Source organism: Scyliorhinus torazame, chromosome 4, assembly GCF_047496885.1.
Source record: "Scyliorhinus torazame isolate Kashiwa2021f chromosome 4, sScyTor2.1, whole genome shotgun sequence".
Classification (NCBI taxonomy): domain Eukaryota; kingdom Metazoa; phylum Chordata; class Chondrichthyes; order Carcharhiniformes; family Scyliorhinidae; genus Scyliorhinus; species Scyliorhinus torazame.
This window is the reverse complement of record NC_092710.1, coordinates 175,891,010-175,910,297: the sequence shown is the minus strand read 5'-3', so window position 1 is coordinate 175,910,297 and position 19,288 is coordinate 175,891,010.

The following is a 19,288-nucleotide window of genomic DNA, read 5'->3' as shown; positions in this document are numbered from 1 at the left end:
CACTCACGACAACCTGTGGAATGCCATGGCAAGCAAAGATAGCTTTAGCATGCACTATAACACACCTGGCTGATGAGCTGGATAATTGTGCCACTTCAGGAAAATTGGAAATGTAATCTACGACCAGGAAATACTCTTTCCCTTTGAGATAAAACAAGTCTATCCCTACTTTCTGTCATGGAAGTGTCACTGTGTCGTCCATCTGCATTGGTTCTTTCATTTGTCTATGTCGGAATTTTTGACATGTCACATATTCCTCTACCATCCATTTAATATCCTTGTTGATCCCTGGCCAATGTACCATGTCTCGTGCTCTCCTTTGACACTTTTCAATTCCGAGGTGGCCCTCATGAATGTTTTGTAAAATGTTGTCTCGCATAGACTGTGGTATTATTATTCTTTGTTGCCTTTGTCGGAATCCATTGGCTACACTAAGTTCTGCTCTGATGCTGTAGTACTTCGAACATGACCCTTTTGGCTATCCCTCATTGATTACCATCTGCAGAACTTCATCCTTTTTGGTTTCTGCTACTATTAGTTTAGATTTTTCAGCAGATACCGGCAGTATCTCTGTTATCAGATTGACATGCACTTGCACTTGATCTTCAATGTGATTATCTTCCAGCACAGCTGTAGCTCGTGATAGCACATCTGCCACTACAATGTGCGTGCCTGGAGTGTAAATTAGATCAATGTCATACCTCTGGAGCTTCATCATCATTCTCTGGATGCGTGGTGACATTTCAATTAAGTTTTTTTAGACAATGGCTACCAATAGTCATAGAACATACAGTGCAGAAGGAGGCCATTCGGCCCATCGAGTCTGCACCGACCCACTTAAGCCCTCACTTCCACCCTATCCCCATAACTCAATAACCCATCCTAACCTTTTTGGTCACTAAGGGCAATTTATCATGGCCAATTCTTCTATCCTGCACGTCTTTGGACTGTGGGAGGAAACAGGAGCACCCGGAGGAAACCCACGCAGACACGGGGAGAACGTGCAGACTCCGCACAGACAGTGACCCAGCAGGGAATCGAACCTGGGACCCTGGCGCTGTGAAGCCACAGTGCTACCCACTTGTGCTACCGTGCTGCCCATCATTTCTGTCTGTGATCCATTTCTACCAAAAGTGTTGGTAGGCCATACACATACCTATGAAACTTTTCCAAGTCATTAACTAGTGCAAGGCATTCCTTCTCAATTTGAGCGTATTGACACTCAGAGTCTGTCATGGACCTAGATGCACAGGCTTCCAATCCTCTCTATCTTCCTGCTGTAACAAAACTGCAACTAACTCATCCTTCGATGCATCAGTCGAGATTTTTATTTTCTTGGTCGGGTCGAAAAATGCTAGCACTGGGGCTATTGTCAAAGCTGTCTTCAGAGTAAGCCATTCTTGCTCATGCTTATTTGTCCATTCAAAAGTATTCATCGTCTTGATAACTTCTCTCAGACACGTTGTCTTGGCTGACAATTTCGGAATAAATTTGCATATAAAATTGATCATTCCTAATATCCTCAGAACTCCTTTCTTGTCTGACGGTCGTGGCATATTCATTATTGCCTACATTTTCATTTGATCGGGTTGTAGGCCTTGAGCAGGCAACTTGTCCCCCAGAAATGCAATTTATTGAACGCCAAATTTACACTTGGCTTTGTTCAACCTTAGCCCATACTCCTTAACACTCTGATGAGACGGTCGTTGTGTTCTTTCTTTGTAGAACCCCATACTATTATATCATCAACATACACACAAACTCCTGGAATTCCTTCCACAATGTGCACCATTGCCCTGTGAAAGGTTTCAGATGTGAATATTATCCCAAAAGGCATTTGAAGAAAACAGAAGCACCCAAATGGAGTGTTAAACGTACAATACTTTGTACTCTCTTCATCCAAAAACCCTGCGATGCATCCAGTTTATTGAAGCATGTCGTACCTGACATTTTGCTCGTTATTTCTTCACGTTTTTGTATTGGATAATGTTCTCGCTTGATATTATGTGGAGTTGTCGGCGTGGGACTGGGGGTGGGTACAGTAAGAAGTCTTACAACACTAGGTTAAAGTCCAACAGGTTTGTTTCGAATCACTAGCTTTTGGAGCACTGCTCCTTTCTCCTCAGGTAAGAAGAACAGAGATCTAGACTATTTTCTAAATGGGAGGAAGGCTTTGGAAATCTGAAGCCCAAATGGACTTAGGAGTCCTAGTTCAGGATTCTCTTAATCATAGATTATCATAGAATTTACAGTGCAGAAGGAGGCCATTCAGCCCATCGAGTCTGCACCGGCTCTTGGAAAGAGCACCCTATCCAAGGTCAACACCTCCACCCTGTCCCCATAACCCAGTAGCCCCACCCAACACTTAAGATTATCATACAGGTTCAGTTGGCAGTCAGAAAGGCAAATTAGCTGTCATTTAGAGAGGGCTAGAATACAAATGCAGGGATGTAATGCTAAGGCTGAATAAGGCTCTGGTCAGACCCCATTTAGAATATTGGGAGCAGTTTTAGACCCTGTATCTAAGGAAGGCCATGCTGACCTTGAAAGGGGCCCAGAGGAGATTAACAAGAATGATCCCAGGAATGAAAAGCTTGTCGTATGACAAACAGTTGAGGACACTGGGTCTGTACTCGATGGAGTTTAGAAGGATGAGGGGGGATCTCATTGAAACTTATAGAATACTGAGAGGCCTAGATAAAGTGGATGTGGAGAAGATGTTTCTACCAGTAGGAGAAAACCCAAGGGCACAGCCTCAGACTGATGGGACGATCCTTTAAAACAGAGATGAGGAGGAATTTCTTCAGCCAGAGGGTGGTGAATCTGTGGAATTCATTGCCGCAGAGGGTTGTGGAGGCCAATTCATTGAGTGTCTTTAAGGCAGAGATAGATAGATTCTTGATTAATAAGGAGATCAGGGGTTATGGGGAGAAGGCAGGGTGAGAAATCTAACAGCCGTGATCAAATGGCGGAGCAGATTTCAGGGGCTGATTGGCCTAATTCTACTCCTATATCTTATGGTTTAATGGTGATCTTTCCCTGCGTCAGTGGGCATTAGCCCATTAACATTAGCAAATAAGGGACCTGAAACCAGCTTCCTCTCCATCTTGCAGCTTTAGTTTATAGCCAGTGTAACCAGCACCAGAGCTGATTGCCTCTGAAAAGAACAAAGCTATGCAGCACAGAATGAAAGAATAGTCAGCACTCCCCTGAATTACACTGTCCCCAGTCTCTGACCTCACTCCCGGCTCTGATCTTCGGGTGTTCACGATTTCCCTCTGGCCCACCACAACTGCCTAGCATCTGCCCCTTCCCACCCCAATCGTACTGTGAACAATATGTCTGGTGGCCACGTGATGCAAGCATGGGAATAGCAGCATTTTGTTGGCTCTGGCGCTACTCAACCTTTAATCCAATCATTTATCATGCTGACATAGCCCAGACTAACCTAATCCAGGAGTGATTGCACATTATCCCCGCGTCTGAGTGGGTTTCACCCCAACACAAAGATGTGCAGGTTAGGTGGATTGGCAACACTAAATTGCCCCTTGATTGGAAAACAAAATAATTGGGTACTCTAAATTTAAAATAAAAAGAATATTTTGGCTAAGTATTGGTGACAAAATGCTCAGGAATCCTAAGAAAATAATTGACAAAAGAGAGTAGTCAGAAGCAACTGGGGTGGAGCCCCATAGTGACTTGATCCTCGAGCGGGCTCTTGATCCGGCACACTCAAAGGCATTACAGCTGATGACTGCTAATATTATTCAAGTCACTGACGATAAACTCGGCTTGATGATAAATGGGCAGCACGGTAGCACAGTGGTTAGCATTGCTGCTTCACAACGCCAGGGTCTCAGGTTAGATTCTCGCCTTGGGTCAGTATCTGTGCGGCGTCTGCACGTTTTCCCCGTGTCTGCGTGGGCTTCCTCCGGGTGCCCAAAAAACTCTGGTTTCCTCCCAAAAGTCGTGCCTGTTCGGTGAATTTCATATTCTGAATTCTCCCTGTGTACCCGAACAGGCGCCAGAATGTGGCGACTAGTGGCTTTTCACAGTAACTTCATTGCAGTGTTAATGTAAGCTTACTTGTGACAATAAAGATTATTGAATATTGATATTTATTGTTGGCACAGAATATCAGTGCTCATGAGGTTCAACTGCAGAACTAGTAAGAGGCTCGATGAAACGAAGGAGGAAATCCTTACTGTTGAAAATATAACTTCTCAGTTGAGGCCCAATTGCATATCCTTGGAAAACCAGCTATGTGGTATGTCAGAAACCCTGGATGATCTGGAGAACCGAGGCCAGAGGAAAAATGTCCGGGTCCTCGGTTTGCCAGAAGGAATGGAGGGTTATGTTCCCTATTAAATCATTTGAGAGCTGGCTGCCATGTTTTCTTCAGCTGGATATGAAAGCTCCATTGCTTCTGAGAAGGACAGGAGGGAGAACAACAAAGGAATGCCAGACTGGTGCAATACCAGAGACACTTTTCATCTGCCAATACCCCATGCACCAAAATACTCTGATAAATGCATCTTTATTTGCATGTGTCTGATACAGGAGACTGTCACTACCTGACAGCTCATTTCCACTATACACACTGTGTTGCCAATTGTTGTTAGATGCTTATAACTGTAATGCAACAGATACATGCCAAGCTGACCATGTTATTGAACCTTTGATCACCACCACCTGGAAGGACAATTAGGGCAGTAGGTTCAGGATTCATAAAAGTCCTCTCCTCGTTGCGGGCCAACGTGAATTTCTCCACACATAGAAGTAAATGCTGAATGAAATGTTCAAAAACAAATGCTCATTTGGGTTGTTCAGATTGCATTTGAGGTGATTTTGAGATTATTCACGGCTTGTCATATTCCTTTAACCAGATATTAGTCAATAAATGTCTTCAACCATCATCCATAGAGAAACACAAAATTTTCTGATCAACAGTAGCATGCCTTGTAGTCAATAGCTAAACAACTCAATTTGAACTCCAGCACAAGCATGATTTATATTAACAATCTTTCACCTTTGTGACCCACCAGACAAGTAGTAATTGAGAAGCACTGTTTAGGAAATCTAATCGTCTAAGTACAGCGAAAGCAAGCTTTACTAAAGAGAGGGATGGTTTCGCCAGACAGAAGATACTGAAAAGGATTTTTGGCACAGCACTGAGCACTCTTTCCTCATCAGGCGGCAGGTCTGAAAAATAAATAAAGACAGAAAATACCAGACAATCTCAGCAGGTCTGACAGCATCTGTGGAGAGAGAAGGGAGCTAATGTTTTGAGTCTGGGTGGCTCTTTCTTAAAGCTGGCTTGAGAGGCTTTGATTCAGATTCCAGCATCCGCAGTAATTTGCATTTATCTGGAAGTAAATAACAAGACAGTTGGATGTGATCTCAACTAGGAAGAGCAGTCATGCAGACAGGTTTTATGATTTTAAGAAGGCAAGTAAACAAAACTGCTAGGTGATGAGATGACTGTTGTTTTCATAATACAAACTTTTTTTGATTAATAATGTGTACCCCATCCACGATAATGATAATTCAACTTCCAGGTGCAATTATAGACTCAGGCTAAAATTCCAAATGACCTGTTCCACTGACAAACGTATGGCGGAGAAAAAATACATGATTGCCTAAAGTAATCAACTCTTTCAAATTGTAGGTATATAGTTATTAGCACAGTTAAGGTGCATTAGTGGCATGCCCCCTTAACTGAAGCCTCGTTCATTGCATCTCAGAGGATCAAAGAGGCCTCAACTCAACAGTTCCTAAAAAAAATCATCAGGCCATTCCTACAAGGTAATCAATTACCTTTAGGTTTGTTGCCAGCTCCCTGTATCATTCTGGGTTCATTTAAGCCCTAACAATCTCAGCATAGAGTAGGTGTGGATCCTAGCATAAGGTATGCTGGGGAAGCCTGGCAAATGACTCCCATGACCATAGTAGCAGTTGGCACAAATGTTCACAAAAATGTTTCTACAAAAATGACTGGAGCACTGCCTGTCTTCATAACACCCTTTGTTTCTTGGAATTAAGCCAGTAAAAAGAGCTCCAGGCTAGATCAGCTTTGACCTTTATTTTGGAATGCTTCTTTCAGATGCACAGGGGTTAATTACCAGATTAGTCCTGAAGTCAGAAGACCAAGAGATAGGAAATAGAAATACGAAAATCAATCAACCTCCTTTTAAACTACATTCACTACCAGTTTCTGCATCATTTCTGGAGTCTATAGGATACATCACTCAGGAAATTGTGCTGTCACGGTGTCACGGCCTGGATCTCAGAAGAGTGCAATGAAATGGAAAATTACAAGCAATTTCTCTAACAGATTTTGGTAAGTATTTGATTCAATGGTTAAGAGTTTTGTTGATTTTGTTGTTGATCTTATGCAGGATTAATCTAGGTTCAGTAACGCCATTCCTATGAGCAGGTATATGTAATAATATCTTCACTTGATAGTCATCATTATTAATATTTATATTGTTCAGTACTGTCTGTAACCTTTTTCATTATCGGTCAGTAGCCTTCAATAAATTGTACCACCAAAGCTATCTAAAAGTTGTCAGTCATCAATGCAATTGGATTAATGGGTCAGTGATAACCTTGGCCATTTGGCAGAAACCAAATGGCTAGGCAGTTGAAATTGAGCATGGAACGTGCCTCTTTCTCTTTTGCCTGAGATCTTAGCCAGCAGGCAGATATATTGGCCACCTAAAATAGGCAGGAGCCTTGTAAATTTGGACAAACTGACCATTATATAAATTGTACTATTATGCCAATAAGATCCCAATTTCATTTGACCTGAATCACACAGATCGATAATAACCTCTCTCCCACACAGATGAGAATCATAGAATTTACAGTGCAGAAGGAGGCCATTCGGCCCATCGAGTCTGCACCAGCTCTTGGAAAGAGCACCCTACCCAAGCCCACATCACCCTATCCCCATAACCCAGTAACCCCACTCAACCAACACTAAAGGCAATTTTGGACACTAAGGGCAATTTAGCAAGGCCAATCCACCTAACCTGCAAATCTTTGGACTGTGGGAGGAAACCGGAGTACCCGAAGGAAACCAACGCACATACGGGGAGAATATGCAGACTTCGCACAGACAGTGACCCAGCCAGGAATCGAACCTGGGACCCTGGAGCTGTGAAGCAATTGTGCTAACCACTATGCTACCGTGCTGTTACATGACTACAGTATTGGCAAGAAAAGAAAGAATGACACAAGACAATTATGGATGTGGAAGACCATTTGGTTCATCTCAATTCATCCATCTGGCAAGCACTTGCGGTTATCTCATTGTAGTGTCCACTTGCTTCTTGATTAATTCCAGGGTTTTGGTCCCGCTGTTGTGCCTGGAAGTTTACCCCAAATGTTGATCACTCTTAATGTGAAGGAAAATCTCCTGATTACAGTCCTATGTTATGGGCGAGGCTTTTCAGAACCCCAAAATGTATCATGGAGTTCAACCAACCTCTCCCTTTAATGGATTTGTTGCTTTTCCGAGCACACGGCTTTTCCCTAGGTGTGGGATTACAATTATGGACACATGGGGGTTTTAAACACAAAACACTGTTTATTCCACGAACTTAACTTAACATCTTAAATAAACATTGGATCTCTTAACACCCCTTACTTCAAAGATAACTCAGAAAATATTGCAACAGTAAATAATTCCTTAAAATGTTCCTTCAAACTTCCAAGAGACTTAACACCTTTAAACAGTATCACATCAGGTTAAATCACTATTATAAGTTTAAATCACCCCAAATGATCCAGAGATAGTCTTTCATGGGAGAGATCCAGCTCACTGCAAAACACAGCCACCTCCAGCTCTTTTCAAAACTTGCAGCTCTCTGGAAACACACAGACATACACACTGCTTTTTAAACTGAAACTATATACCTACAAAATGGCTGAACTGAGCTGAAGTCCACCCACATCACTGTTTTCTTAAAGGTACATTGCATAAACATCCAGTTCTTAAAGGTACCCTCACATGGCACCTAAAATTTGATTGACTATTTTAAACCTGTGTCCCCTGGTTAATAATAATAATAATTTTTATTGCCACAAGTAGGCTTCCATTAACACTGCAATGAAGTTACTGTGAAAATCCCCCAGTCGCCACACTCCGGCGCCTGTTTGGGTACACAGAGGGAGAATGGAGAACGTCCAATTCACCTAACAAGCACGTCTTTTGGGACTTGTGGGAGGAAACTGGAGCACCTGGAGGAAACCCACACAGACACAGGGAAAATGTGCAGACTCTGCACAGACAGTGCCCAAGCCGGGAACCGAACCTGGGACCCTGGCGCTGTGAAGCAACAGTGCTAACCACTGTGCTACCATGCCGCCTGTTATAGCCCTGTAGTAATATTTAAATTAATATTCTGTGTTTACTTTTTCCATATCCTTAATCACCTTAGGCACCTCACCTACGATCACCTCTCTGTTACCTCCTTTCCTGACTAAAAATTCCAGGTTTACTCAGTCTTTCATAAAATGTCAGACACCTCCCAATGGGGATCATGGCTCTTCTGTAGACACTCTCCAGTGCTTTAATCTATCTTAATTGTTGGTAATATGATACTTGTGTCATATGCTGTTGAATGTATGAAGACAATAGGCATTTTTACTTTCAAAAAAAGAACAGCATGAAATGTGGCCAAGTTGCCTTGACCCAAGATATTTTCCAAGGGGTCAGCTGACTGTTTAGAATTTCTCTACAGACAGGAATGATCATGTCTCCGAAAAGTATTTAAATTTAAATGTCCTTGAGTGGAGGAGTGTGTATTTACAGAATCTCAAAAGCAATTGTCCCCCAAACTCAGCGTCTGCGAACTTGAAACCGGACAAAGAGAATCAGTTCACCACAAGCAATTGTTGTACACAATTACAACTGTTGTATAGCGATGGATTCTAACACATATTATCTGTATGGATAATAAAAATGTTGATCACATGGTCACATAGTCAAAACTGCCATGAGAGAACACGTCTAATTATTTCAAGGACCAATTGGGGGCAACCCAAAGGGGAACTACAACCCAGAAAATAGTGCAGTATGCATAACAACCAGTTGACTCAGACAATGAGAGAGGGGTAAAGCTGATCCCATCTTTGAGAATGTATCTCTTTTCTATAGAAGCTCAGCCACAGCTTTGCATGAAAATTAAGAGCGTTTTAACATCCATTTATCTTCTGGGAACCAAGGGAAAGAACTTTATCAGACGCACAACATCCCCTATCTTAAATTACTCATTTAAAACCTGTGATTTGTTTCTTGTTATTCTGTTAATAACCTAAGTGCATGCTTTATCTCCAGAATCCATCTTTTCTGCGTTTGTGTGAGCATGTGTGTGGGAGTGAGTGTTTTTGTTGTGGTTGCATTTGGGGCGTTGTGTGAATAAACTATTTTATTTTATTTTATTTTGATTGAAAATTACCAGAAAGCCTGTTTCATGTATATTCTTTAAAGTTACAGCAGTCAAAAGATCTAAAACTCTCTCTCTCTAAAACATACATCTTGTTGCAACAACTGAGAGATGAGGGAAAAGTGATCGCACCACCTCTTCCCATCAGTAATAATGATCAGATACAATATTTAAAGTACAGTGTGATCAGAGCATTGTAATGTATGATCATTAGAACATCTGACTTCTATTGTTTGGACAATGCAATTCAGTATCCAATTAGCCTTATTGATTGCTGCTCTGTAATTGGGTATGCCTAGCATCAGTCAGCTAAGACTTTTAGGTATTTTATCTTTATTCTAAGCTATTTCAATACACTTCATGGAGAATACATGTTGTCAACATTTCCTTTCTATGTGGGATATGCTATTTTTAAAAATATTTTTATTCAGGGTATTTTCATTTTATATACAAAACACACATTACAACCATCTTCACACAATTATCACTGACAAAACACCCCTCCACCATACCAACCCACATGTCCCACTTTATTACTATAATGTAAGATAAAATTAGAATAAAACAAAATGATCCCCCCCCCTTTTGCCTTCCCCCCACTGATGGTTATCAACTCTGAAAGAAAGAGATGAACAACCTCCGCCTTGAATGAAACCTCTGCTCCGACTGCCAAATGACAAATGTTATCTTCTCCAGATGCAAGAATTCCGCCAGGTCACTCACCTACCCCACTGCCCTTGGCGGCTCTGGGCCCGCAACCCTAACAAGATCCTCCGGGCTATCAGGGAGGCAACGTCTACCTCTCTCCCCTCCTGCACTCCCGGATCCTCCAAAACCTCAAATATTGCCACCCACGGGCTCCACCTTCACCCCCAAGATCTCTGACATATTCCCCACAAAGGACTCCCAAAACTCCACCAATTTCAGGCAGAACCAAAAGGTGTGTGTGTGGTTCGCCGGCCCCCTTAAACAATGCCCAGATCTGTCCTCCGCCTCTGGAAAAAATGACTCATACTCAACTTTGTCATATGAGCTCTGTGCACCACTTTATATTGAATTAAACTCAACCTCGCACATGAGGAGGTCGAATTTATCCTTCGCAGGGCCTCAGTCCAGACGTTCGCCCCCTCCCCCGCACAAATGCACCATCCAGCACCTCTTCCCACTTCCTCTTTATCTCCTCCATCAATGCCCTCTCCCTCTCCATTCACTATCCATAGATATCAGAGAACTTGCCCTCCCTATCTCATCCTTAGATCAATCATTTCTAGCAATGAAGGGGGCGGCAACCACGGAAATGTGGCCAGCTCCTTCCTCACAAATTCCCTAATCTGCAGGTACCAGAACCCATTCCCGCTAGGCAATTGAAACTTCTCTACCAGCTGCCCCAACTCTACAAATCTACCTTCCGCGAACAAGTCCCTAAACCTCTCTATCCCCTCCCACCCCCATGCCCCGTACATTAAATCCAACTCTGCTGGAATAAATCTATGATTAGCACACATCAGAACCCACAGCAACATGCCCTCTAGCTTAAAATGTTGCCTGAACTGGTTCCAGATTCTTAACCAGACAACCGCCACCAGGCTCGTAGTGTATTTAGCCAGCGAGAATGGAACTGGAGCCATCACTAGTGCCCTCAAACTTGCCCCCCCTACATGAAGCCTCCTCCATCTGTCCCCAAACCGATCCTTCCTCCGCGACCCATTCTCCACATTGGTCGCCCAGTAGTAATTAATCAAATTCAGCAAAGCCAACCTCATCCCCCGCCCCACCCTGATCAGCCATATCCAAATTCTAATGGACTCCTCCAAGCACCTGTCTCGCCCACCTCTCGGGCCCACCCAAGATGGCCGCCACCACCACCACCCCCTCCATCCAATGACTCCATAAACAAAACTTCCATGTCAGTAACCCACCCCTCCCCCTCCATCTCCCATCCCAAACAAATAAAGCCCCACAACCCCAGACTCGCTATCCCAACCCAAGTCAAAATCAAAGAAAATATTTTTTAAAACCCTCTCCCAAATAGCCAGCCGTGGGCCACACCCCCATTTCACTTCCGTTAACCAGCACTCCAGGAAGGGTGACCCCCACCTGAGGCCGAAACAAACTTTATTCATAAAAAGACCCAATAGTTCCCCCCTGCCCCACCCTACTTCAAACTCGTACTACCAAACTCCTTCATCCCCACATCCCCTCCTCCACCCATCCTGCACTCCCCACCATACTCAACACATGTTCAATATCCCCAATTCCTACACCCCACAAGCAGATATTACAAAACACTACAACTATACATTAAAAGTACAAAGTGAGTACTAAAAAAATAACAGCTGCAAATGGAAACAAACAAACCCTCACCCCCTGAGTCCGATTCCACAGCTCTGCCACGCAGGTGAACCCACCCAAAATGCTCAAATGTTCCCCCGTCCTTTAAAAATTACTCGCCTTCTCTGACGTATTCAAATAATGTCCTTTTCCCCCTGCGTGACCCACAAGCGAGCCAGGTACATCATGCCAGACTGCACCTCGCTTCTGAAAAGAGCAGCCTTGGCCTTGTTAAACCCAGTCCTTCTCCTGGCCAGATCTTGGTGGATACAGACAGTATGGCCTTCCCAGCTATGTTCACAGGTCTCTTTTGTCCAACTCAGGATCCTTTCCTTGTCTAGATACGGATGGAACTGTACAATGTTTTCCCGTGACAGCTCCCCAGCTCTTGGCTTCCTCCTCAACTACTGATGGGCCTGGTCCACTTCAGGAGGGCGGTCGAAGACGCCTCCCCCATCAACTTCCCAAACATCTTGGTCATGTATTCTATGGTTCTCATCCCCTCAATGCCTTTGGGCAGCTCCATAATCCTCATTTCTGCCTCCTTGAGCTGTGCTCCAGGTCGTCGACCTTATCATAGAATCCCCACAGTGCAGAAGGAGGCCAGTCGACGCAGTGAGCCTGTACTGATCCCCTGAAAGACCACCCTACCTTGGCACCCCCCCCCCCATCCTATCCCCGTAACTACACCTAACCTTTTGAAAACTAAGGGACAATTTAGCATGGTCAATCCACCTAACCTGCACATCTTTGGACTTTGGGAGGAAATCGCAGAACCGGGAGGAAGCTCACGCAAACACGGGGAGAAAGTGCAAACTCCACACTGTCACCCGAGGCCGGAATTGAACCTGGTCCATGGCGCTGTGAGACATTGACACGAACCATTGTGCCTTCAACTTTTTCTGCCCCTCCAACATCAATAACATTTCAGCCTCCAAAGAAGCAATCTGATCCTTATGACCAGCAACCATCTCCTCCACCGTCTGGATCAACACATTCTGCACTTCCAGCCACTGTGCCATCCTCTCCAGTGCAGCCTGGCTCTGTCCCAGACCACCAACCTCTTGTTGCTCTTTTATCTTTATTAATAAGAACCACAAGTACGTTCCATGTATTGGGTATACAACCAGTATATTAGTTCAATTATTGTTTATTATTAAACGTAGGCTTGGTTCTATGCGTAATAATCTACACGCGGCTACACATTAAACTATATATAACAACTTAAATGACCTTCACTTAACTTTCCGGCTCTGTGCAGGTTAGATAAGGCCTTTATCTGAATCCCCACATGTGGCGGCTGGAAGTCGTCAGGTTCGTCTCGGCTGCGGCTCTTCCCTCAGGCAGCGATCGCTGGTCCTTGAACTTGGCTGGTCGATATGCTGCAGTTGGTGAGGCAGAGGCCAGTCCCAAAAGAGACAGAATACTGGTTGCGCAGTTCTTCTTATCCCCTGGTCTTTCGCGCTCTTTTGGGCGGTCCCAACTCAGGATCCAATGGATTGATAGGGTTTTGATCACCCTAATCGATTCTGGCCAGTTAGGGGCAGGTACCTCAATGGCTGGCGGGTCAAAGCTGCTATTGTCCAAGGCACGTATGCACTCCCAAATAAAGTAAATAGGTGCCCCCAAGTCTGTTACTGCTGCTATGTTTCAATCTGTGTCCCTATGGTGAATGTATTACGGCTACTATTCACCATTGTATTACATGACATTACATTACATTGTATTATGTTGATGCACTTGTGGGCCCCACCAATGGCCCACCATTGTATTACATTACATTACATTGTATTATGTTGGTGCCCCTGTATACAGATCTGCTGCCTGTCGGTGGCACTCAGTACACTGCAGTCGCAGGCAGGTACAGTTCTAGATGATTAAAACCACTGTTCACTTCAACTCTCCATCTCGTGTGAATTGATGGTCGCATCAATTTAATCAGCTACAATATAGCTATGGAAGCAGCCCTCAAACCTGATCAACTGGAACTCGACCCACAGGCAGCTGAAGCCAAAGGAATTTTTTTGCACTGGCTCCGCTGTTTTGAGGCCTACCTCGCCACCTCCTCCTCACCCACCGCCACCGAGGAACAGAAACTGAGTCTCCTCCACGCCCGGGTGAGCCACAGAATCTTCGTGCAGATCGCGGAAGCGACCGCGTATGCAGACGCGGTCGCGATCCTGAAAAGGCAGTACGTGAGGCCGGTGAACGAAGTGTTCGCACGGCATCTCCTCACCATGCGTCGTCAACGCCCCGGGGACTTGCTGGAGGAATACCTACGCTACCTGAAGGCACTCGCAAGAAACTGCAACTACAAGGACGTCACGGCCTCGCAGCACATGGAACGCGCCATCCGGGACACCTATCTGGCTGGAGTCCGGTCCAACTACGTTAGACAGCGCTTGCTCGAAAAGGGCGCCCTCGACCTAGAAGAGACGGTAAAACTATCCACCTCCTTAGAAGTAGCGTTTCAGAGCCTCAATGCTTTCCCCTCCGTCCACGCGATCCCCTCGTGGACACCTGATCAGAGGGTGCCCCAGGCCTGTGCCACGCGGCTGCCCGCCTAAGCCAAGGGGCTGCCCTGCTATTTCTGCGGCCAGAACCAGCACCTCAGGCAGCATTGCCCAGCTCGGAACGCAACCTGTAGCGACTGCGGCAAGAAAGGACACTTTGCCAAAGTCTGTCTGGCCAGATCCAAATCTTCTAAATCACATGCCCGACTTTCAGACTCACAGGCCCGCAGACCCCGCAGCGTGGCTGCGTGCCTGCCGGTACCGCCCCCTTTGGACGCGCCATTAACCTCGTGCTGTCCGTGGGGCCAGCCATCTTTAACACTACCCAACACGTGCGACTCATGGGGGCCGCCATCTCCAACGCCGCCTGACACGTGCGACCGACGGGGGAAGTCATCTTGGGACCATCTCACCACCTCCGACCACACCGGCTACCCGCAGCCCGGTGCTGTCACCCTCGACCAGTCACGGCCCAAGCACCTCAGGAACTCGATGATGACCGTCCGGGTCAATGGGCAAGAAACGCCCTGCCTGTTTGTCTCTGGGAGCACGGAGAGCTTTGTACATCCAGACACGGTAAGACGCTGTTCCCTCCAAATTTCCCCCGCATTCCAAACAATCTCCCTCGCTTCCGGATCACATTCGGTGCAGATCCGGGGGTACTGTGTCGCAAACCTCGCGATACAGGGTGCCGAGAATGCCAATTTCAAACTATATGTCCTCCCTGACCTCTGCATTCCTCTCCTGTTGGGGCTGGACTTCCAGTGAACCTCAGGAGCCTGACCCTGAAGTTCGGCGGGCCCCTACCCCCTCTCACCGTATGTAGCCTCGCAACTCTTAACGTCGCTCCTCCGACTCTTAAGGTCGCGAACCTCACCGCCGACTGTGAACCCGTCACCACCAGGAGCAGGTGGTACAGTGCACAGGACAGGACTTTTATCAAGTCAGAGGTTCAGCAGCTCTTGAGGGAGGGGGTCATCGAGGCCAGTAATAGCCCCTGGAGAGCTGAAGTGGTGGTCGTCAGGACCCGGGAAAAGAACCGGATGGTACACACAACTCGATGCGCACGCCCTTCCCCGGATAGCGGACATGGTGAATCAGATTGCACACTACCGGGTGTTCTCCACGGTAGATCTGAAGTCCGCATACCAATCCGCCCGGAAGATCACCACTACACGGCCTTTAAGGCAGACGGCCGCCTCTTCCACTTCCTTCGGGTCCCCTTCGGCATCATTAACGGGTTCTCGCTCTTCCAAAGAACGATGGACCGAATGGTGGACCAGTACGGGCTGCGGGCCACATTTCCATACTTGGACAACGTCACCATCTGCGGCCATGATCAGCAGGACCACAACGCCAACCTTCAGAAGTTTATCCAAACCGCCCAAGCCCTCAATCCAAGCCTATAACAAGGAGAAATGCGTTTTCCGCACAACCCGACTGGCCATTCTCGGCTATGTCGTGGAAAACGGAGTCCTAGGGCCTGATCCCGACTGCATGCGCCCCCTCCTGCAACTCCCCCTCCCCCACTGCCCGAAGGACCTGAAAAGATGCCTCAGGTTCTTTTCGTATTACGCCCAATCGGTCTCCAACTATGCGGACAAAGCACGCCCACTTATCAAAGCCACCATCTTCCCCCTGACGACTGAGGCCCGCCTGGCCTTCAGCCGCATCAAGGCAGATATTACCAAAGCCGCGATGCGTGCGGTGGTCGAGCCCATCCCCTTCCAGGTGGAGAGCGACGTGTCAGAGGTCGCTCTTGCCGCTACCCTTAACCAGGCAGGCAGGCCCGTAGCCCTTCTTTCTTGTACCCTCAACGCCTCCGAGATTCGACACTCCTCAGTCGAAAAAGAAGCTCAAGCCATTGTGGAAGCTGTGCGACATTGGAGGCACTACCTCGCTGGTAGGAGAGTCACCCTCATCACCGACCAACGGTCGGTAGCCTTCATGTTCAACATTACACAGCGGGTCAAGATCAAGAACGATAAAATCTTGAGGTGGAGGATCGAACTCTCCACCTATAACTACGACATTGTATATCATCCAGGGAAGCTCAACGAGCCCCCAGATGCCCTGTCCCGCGGCAGATGCACCAGCGCGCAAGGTGACCGACTCCGGGCCATCCACAATGACCTCTGTCACCTGGGGGTCATCCGGCTTCTCCACTTCATCAAGGCCCGCAACCTGCCCTACTCCACCGAGGAGGTCAGGGCTATGACCAGGGACTGCCAAATCTGTGCGGAGTGTAAGCCGCACTTCTATCGACCAGTTAAGGCCCACCTGGTGAAGGCATCCCGGCCCTTTGAACGCCTCAACATCGATTTCAAAGGGACCCTCACCTCCACTGATCGCAACGCGTATATTCTTAACGTCGTTGGTGAGTACTCCCGTTTGCCCTTTGCAATCCCATGCCCCGACATGACTGCGGCCACTGTCATTCAGGCCCTGCATAGCATCTTCACCCTGTTCGGTTTCCCCACTTATGTCCAAAGTGACCGGGGCTCCTCGTTTATGAGTGACGAACTGCGCCAGTACCTGCTCGGTAAGGGCATTGCCTCGAGCAGGAATACCAGTTACAACCCCCGGGGAAACGGATAGGTGGAGAGGGAGAACGCGACGGTATGGAAGGCCGTCCTTCTGGCCCTACGGTCTAGGGGTCTCCCAGTTTCCCACTGGCAGGAGGTCCTCCCCGACGCGCTCCACTCCATTAGGTCACTCCTTTGCACAGCCACGAACGAGACCTCTCATGACCGCCTATTTGTTTTCCCCAGGAGATCCACCTCCGGGGTCTCGCCTCCGTCCTGGCTGACAACACCGGGGCCTGTCCTCCTCCGAAAACACGTGAGGAGCCATAAGTCCGACCCCCTGGTCGAGAGGGTCCAGCTCCTTCACACCAACCCCCAGTATGCCTATGAGGCACACCACGGCGGCCGACAAGATACAGTCTCCCTCCGGGACCAGGCACCTGCGCCCTTCACCTACTCCCCCCCCCCCCCCCCACCGCCCCCGCCCCTACATGGCCTATAGCCCCCCCCTCCTACACCCCCTCCCCCCATCGCCGACCTACAGGGATGAAGCTCCAGAAGTCACGCTCCCGGAGTCAACACCCGTGCCCGCAGTGACGAGTTCAACACCCGTGCCCGCAGCAACAAGTTCGACACCCGTGCCCGCAGCGAAATCAGAGCTCAGGCGGTCGCAGCGAACGATCAAGGTGCCGGACAGGCTCAATCTGTGAGCCCACTTCACCCCCGCTGGACTTCAATTTTTAACAGGGGGTGAATGTGGTGAATGTATTACGGCTACCATTCACCATTGTATTACATTACATTACATTGTATTATGTTGATGCCCTTGTGGGCTCCGCCTATGGCTCCGCCCCCTCGGGAGGTATGTAGATCTGCTGCCTGTAGGCGGCATTCAGTACAGAGCAGTCGCAGGCAGGCACAGTTCTAGCTGATTAAAACCACTGTTCACTTCAACTCTCCGTCTCGTGTGAATTGATGGTCACATCAGTCCTATTGTCCTGGAGAAATTGGTGATTGACCTTTAGCAGGTGTGAGTTTCTGTACAGGTCTGGTTTTCCTCTGCACAATACACCGGGGCTGTGTATCATCTGTGTCCCAACCTGACCACAATTCCCAGTAACCTTTGCGGGCGGCCATTTTAGATGGCCACACTCAGTTTCTTAAATTTGGCCGAACTGAACTCGACCAACTGTCCTGTTACCACTGTGCGGGCAACAAAGCCACAGAACCCTCCACCTTTTTTTATACTTCCTGCTCCAAGCATGTCTCCATGCCTGAAGAATGCCCCTTATCTGGTGTACTCCTCATCTGGTAACTCGTCGACATCACCCACTGGAGGAGAATACCATACTCTTCCATACATTCGCTTTTTCCACCTGCATCACCCTCGTGAAACAAGCAGAAAGGACAGAGGTGGGATGGGGACTCTGGAGCGTAGCAGTGAGCAAGGCTAAGCCTAATGCAGTTCAAAGTGGTGCACAGACAAAGTGGAGGACAAATGTGAGCAGTGCCAGAGGGGCCTGGCCAACCACACCCACATGTTTTGGGCTTGCCCAAGCTTGCTCGGTTCTGGACAGCCTTCTCCGAGGCAATGTCCAAGGTTGTGGGGGTGAGGGTGAAGCCATGCCAATAGTGGCAATCTTCGGGGTATCAGAGCAGCCAGAGCTACACATGGGGAAGGGGGCTCACGCACTTGCTTGTGCTTCCCTAATCGCACGCCGGAGAATCCTGCTCGGCTGGCGATTGGCAGCACCACCCACAGCTGCAGACTGGCTCGCTGACCTCTCGGAATTTCTCCACCTGGAGAAGAATAAGTACGCCATCCGAGGGTCAGAGGAAGGCTTCCTGGATACTTGGGGGCAGTTTGTCGGCCTGTTCCAAAACCTGTTTGAGGCCAGCAGCGAGGAGTAAGCTGAGGGGAAAAAAAAAGATAGATGGGGAACGAAAGGACTGCGCAACCCGAGGGAGGAGGGAGGGGGGCGGAAGGAAGGTGGGGAAACCACAAGAGAACAGGAAGGGTGCTGATACCAATAGGTGGGGAGGAAATGGGGGGAGGGAGGAAGTGGGGGGGAGGAAGGGGGGAAAAGGGGGGGAATGAAGGAGGGGCAATCATAGACCGATCCAGAGGGCAACAAAATGTACATAGAGTTAGTTAAATGAAGGACAAAACAAACATCTGTAAAATAAAGTAAATTAGCGCGGGCAACAAAAATGTAATGTGTATACATAGTAACTGTTTATAAATATGAGAAAAGCCAATAAAAAGAGTTTTTAAAAAAAGAAAGGGCCAAAGAATCAGTTCTCAGGCAAGAGCCACCTTATGTGCGACCACTCACTCCATGGCTGCCACCGGAAGTCGGGCCATGCTATATTTATTTGTGGAAAAACACATCTGCCGGTGTTCTGACCATTTATCTCCAACACAATACAAGATGGACTAACAGCTGAAATTTGTTGGTGGAATTTT